Below are 6000 nucleotides of genomic sequence, written 5' to 3'. Positions count from 1 at the left end.
CATATGAGAGGTCTGATAGTGAGAGAAAGCGTATGTTCCGCCGACTACCTTAGAAGATTGATAGAATAAAAGGTATGGGGTTACCACCTGTCCACCTTTGCGAGGGACACTCCCCTGTGGGCAGTTGTGTCCTGCATAATAACTGTATTTAAGGCAAATGTCCTGTGATTTAGGGCAAAGACTACCTATATTGTCTGTAGTAGTAGCATAAAACAATTATGTTCCTCTGAAACACCTAAATGTTACAGGTAACAGTATAAGCAACTATAATGCTACAAGAGTATCCTTTTATTTAGGCGAAACAGTGAAGTACACCCCTTTCTACTGGCCATGGGTGTGTTGCCCTGCAAAGTCTGATGTCTGTACATACAGGTCCTATAGGGTTGCCACCTTTCCAAATGGCCAGAGTGGGACATATTCTGTAGAAATGCAGACATCCCAGGACTAAACATACCTACAGCCGTGCATAGTACAGGATTACACTTATTTGCACAAATAAAAGCTTAATCTAGTTGCATTTGAATTGCTTATGCTACTTCACATTACATATAAAAGTGTCATATATAAAATAACTGTTGTATGCAATCATTAATGAAACGTAGAATATAATAATGTCCTGTAATCTGGACATGTGCTATGTCTTGATTATTTTCGCACTGTCCCTCGCAAAGTGGGACAGGTGGTAACCCTAAAGTCCTACCTTGGCCAGTTGAGAAGATGACAAACCTATAATAGGTATGCGGTAGCATGACCTGTCCGACGGATGTGGCTACCACAACCCAACTACTCATTTGTAATGCAGGGTCTTGGTTCCCATGTATCAGCCTGACAGGAGCAGAGTGTATGCGGAACACACAAATATGATTAATTCACTGGACAGGCCACTGATTCCATACAGTTGAACACCATGCCGTCGCCTAATGGGCAGCCATTCCCGATACTGTAGTCATGTAGTCCGATGTGATAGGCATTACAAGGTGGGAGTAGACTGTAAGAGGAACACACAATTATGAATGATTCACCGGACAGGCTGCTGATTCCATACATTCGAATGCCATGTGGTCACCTAATGGGCAGCCATTCCCGATACTGTAGTCAGGAGTGGCCTTAGGTCAACTGATGCCTTAGGCAGAGGGCACAATGGCACCCCCCACCACACCACCCAGTGCCCCCATCCTGGTCTACCTACACCAGATAAATACTGGTAAAGTGCACCCACTAAAGCGGTGCCCTAGGCATCTGCTTAGTTGGCCTATGCCTAAGGCCGGCTATGACTGTAGTCATGTAGTCTGATGTAATGGGCATCACAAGGTATGCCTAAGAGGAACACACGAATATGAATGAATCTCCGGACAGGCCTCTGATTCCGTACAGACGAATGCCATGCTGTCGCCTAATAGGCAGCTGTTTCTGATAATGTATTCATGTATTCCGATGTAATAGGCATCACAATGTGGGAGCACATTGTATGAGATACACACAAATATGATTGTGTCACTGCACAGGCCACAGATTCCGTACAGTCGAACATGATGCCGTCGCCTAATGGGTGGCCAATGTCAATACTGGAGTCATGTAGTACAATGTAATAGGCATCACAAGGTAATATTGTGGTCCTCACACCCAGGGGTGTGAGTGACAGATGCAAACACCAATGCCGTGCATTAGCAAGTGGGAGCGAGCAGGTTGGTTTAAACGGGGGTAACCAAAAATGCCGAGGTTATTGGCATTGTTAAAGCCCCCAAAGTAGAAGTAATGTGAGGTTTACCAGAAAAGGAAAAATTAAAAAGGAACCTACGCCCGATTCCCCCACCCTAAAACCAGAGGTTTCCCCCAAACCATGCATTATCGGGAATATATACCTTACACATTCGCATAGTGGCAGTCGGATATAGGGTGCTTAAGGCGCTGTAAAGCAGAAATAAGTAGGGTTACCACCTGCCCCACCTTGTGAGGGACAGTCCCTTTTTTGTTAGTTGTGTCCAGACCAAATATAATGCAATGGCAAATGTCCTGTGATAGTAGGAAATATGTCCCATATATCATGTAACAGTTGCATAAAATAGTTATTTATGTAAAATACTCAAAGTTACAATAAACAGGTGAAGCAAACAAACCGATTCAAGAATAAGCGTTCATTTAGGGAAATAAGTAAAGTTCTAACCTTTGTACTGACCATGAGTATGTGTCGGCCTGTAAAGTCTGATGTGTGTCCTGAAAATGCTCCACTTTGGCCATATGAAAAGGTGGCAACCCGAGACGTAAGCAGTTATGCAAGCGTGTATGCGTGATGGTAGGTGGCGGTGATTCAATGCTATGGGAAATGTAAATGAGCATGTAGGTGTATATGCATGTGTATGTACAGACCGATATATATGCACACACACACACATATTTATATATATATATATATATATGTATATATATATATATATATATATTTATATGTAGAAATGAAGAATGAACATGGTCATAATATTGGAAATCCCCGTAATAGTTAGTGCTGTTATATATCAGGATGGCCATCGGTGAGCACACCTCTGCATCCCCAACCACAGTTAGAATGCTAAAAGAGGAACGAACGATCTCCCCTTGCTAAGTCTGACTTTCAACTAGGTACAGGGCAGTCCTGGTCCCCAGTCAGACAAGCCTAAACCCGGAAGACCATATGAATACCCTGACAATCGAACACACGTATGTGCCAGGACTATAGGCTATAGAGGTCTGAATATCCACGGAGTGAGTCAACATGCGGCACGAGTCCAGAGCAGTAGGGAATAGGGAATGACATATGTGTAGTAGTGCGTTTTTCCCAACAGGTAAATGGATGCCTGCTGTATAAGTAAAGTGATGAGGCGTGTGTTCGGGTAACTATGCACCATGGGTATAGATATAAAGGAGGCAGAACACTAATAGTGTAGTGCTTAGAGCATCCGCCTAACGAAAAGGCATTCACGGTTCAAGGTCGACAATAGCACATATCATTTTCCTTGTGGAATTAATGTTCCTCTGCTGTAAAGCCAACATTTAAACATGTAAAGGTGAACGTGTGTATCACATGGGACTATTAACCAGTTTCTTTCAATCAAAGTGGTATTGTCATAATGTATAAGGCACAAATAAGCAAAAATAAGCAACAGTAAACATATGTAACGCACAGTAAGCATAGACGAGCGTGCCAGGTGTGCGGCCCCAGCATAGGAAATGTATGTTTGTATGTACAGATGTACTATATATATATATATATATATATATATATATATATATATATATATATATATATATATATATATATGCATATATATATATATATATATATATATATATATATATATATATATATATATATATATATATATATATATATACATACACACACACACATATGTGTGTATAGATATATATCTACATACATGAGATATATATATATATATATATATATATATATATATATATATATATAAAGAATGGACGTTTTAACAGTAAAGCATACACAAGGGATGTGAAGGGAATCAAGAGCAATGTTGGTATTGCAAAGTGCTTTCAGCGTATGTCATAAAAAGCTGCTCAGGAGTGAGCAGAGCACCACTACTCACACCACAGGCAGGGTATTACCACTGGGAGTAACATTGTTGAAATGCTACGTCTACTTTTCACACAGGCGGAATGTGTCCCATGCTGGGACCTCCAGAAATTTGAAAGCACAAATGGCTGTATTCCATAATACCAGGAAAGGCACGTATGTGCAAATATACATGGCAGGAGACCCTGTGAATACACAAGGCGGGACATAATGTGTTTAGTGCCCCAAAAGCTCTGGAGAGGGAAATGTGTAAAGGTGTGTCGTGGCTGCGATATCAAGTCGATAATGGATGTTACATCTGTAAATTTAACATGGGTGGGGTGGAGGAACTATGGGTATGCAATTATGGATCCAGGCGTGCCAGGGTTGGATGGGCCAGTTGTAATAGACTGCCCGTGGAGGTCAGCTAGGTCGTAATAGGTATATATGTATACTCACATGCAGACAACAATCTACGTTGACGTACATATTCTGTAACACATGCATTCCATTTGTTGACATAAATAATAGGAATGTGCCTATACAAATATCGACAGTACATGGAATAATAGGCTGTGCAGAAGACGGACGGTCGAATCAAACTATTTCATTCCAATTACCATCGGTAATCCCTACAGGAACATATAGAGACATCTGTCCGCTGTATAACGTGCTACATACCGATTACTAGATGACTGGAGTGTGTCGGTGTTATAATGAATAAGGCACTAGTATGCTGGTGAAGCTTATAAACATCATTACGCATGTGTAAGTGTGTATGAGTGGGGAATGTATTGACATACTGATGTAGATATATATATATATATATATATATATATATACATATATATATAAAACAGCAAGATATGAATATATATATATATATATATATATATATATATATATATATATAGATATATATATAAAACAGCAAGATATGAATATACATGTATGAATACATATGCAGATATGTCTGTATATATTAATGTAAATATATATATATATATATATATATATATATATATATATATATATATGTTACAGTGAAATACACATGTATATACCTAGGTTATGTTACAGCAGTTACGGGTGACATGTTTAGACCGGGCATATGTTGGTGGGAGGTCCACTCAACAAATGTCTACTTACCACCACCCCCAGCTAGGCCAGTGAGACATACAGACACGCAATAAAGGTAAATACAACACTGGTTCCCAGACCACAAGCAGGAAACTACCAGTGGAAGAGATCTACAAGGTCTACACTTTAAACATGGATATCAACGTCCCTTGCGGGACACCAAAAATATGGTGCCTTCAGTTGATGGGTGTAACACAGTTAAGACCAGGATGTAGCTGTATACGGAACAGTAAGTTGCGCAAGCCTGGTAACGCATTGAATGACACAAAGTACGACATGTGTCCCGACACGGGGAGAGTGGGCAGTGTGTGTAGGGGTGTGCTCATATCCCACCTGCATCCACCTGCGTCCACAGTAAGGATGAGTGCTGTAGAGTAGTGGCAGGTGGGGAACTATGGGTATACAATTATGGATGCAGGCATGCCAGGGTTGGATGGGTCAGTTCTAATGGAATGCCCCATGGAGGTCAACTAGGTCGTATTTGGTATATATGCATACTCACATGCAAACAATATATGTTGACGTACAAATTCTGTAACACATGCATTCCATTTGTTGACATAAATAATAGGAATGTGCCCATACAAACATCGACAGTACATGGAATAATAGTCTGTGCAGAAGAGGGATGGGACGAATCACACTATCACATTCCAATTACCATCGGAAATCTGTACATGAACATATAGCGACATCTGTCCACTGTATAACATGCAACATACCGATTACAAGATGACTGGAGTGTGTCAGTGTTATAATGAATAAGGCACTAGTATGCTGTTGAAGCTTATAAACATCATTACGCATGTGTAAGTGCGTATGAGCGGGGAATGTATTGACACACTGATGTACATATATATAATTTATATATATATATATATATATATATATATATATATATATATAAACAGCAAGTTATGAATATATATATATGAATACATATACATATATATATATATATATTAATGTAAGATATGAATATAAATGTATATATATATATATATATATATATATATATATATATATATATATATATACACATGTTACAGTGAGATACACATGTATATACCTAGGTTATGTTGAAGCAGTTACGGGTCAACAAACGTCTACTTACCACCACCCCCACCCCAGCTAGGCCGGTGAGACATAGAGACATGAAATAAAGGTAAATATAACACTGGTTCCCAGACCACCGGCAGGAAACTACCAGTGGGAGAGATCTACAAGGTCTACACTTTAAACATGGACAGCAATGTCCTTTGCGGGACATGAAAAGTTTGGTACCTTTAACCAATGGG

This window comes from Protopterus annectens, chromosome 2.part1, assembly GCF_019279795.1.
Source record: "Protopterus annectens isolate FY-2018-M chromosome 2.part1, PAN1.0, whole genome shotgun sequence".
Classification (NCBI taxonomy): Eukaryota; Metazoa; Chordata; order Ceratodontiformes; family Protopteridae; genus Protopterus; species Protopterus annectens.
The sequence above is the reverse complement of the archived record's forward strand: the minus strand, read 5'-3'. Positions refer to the sequence as shown.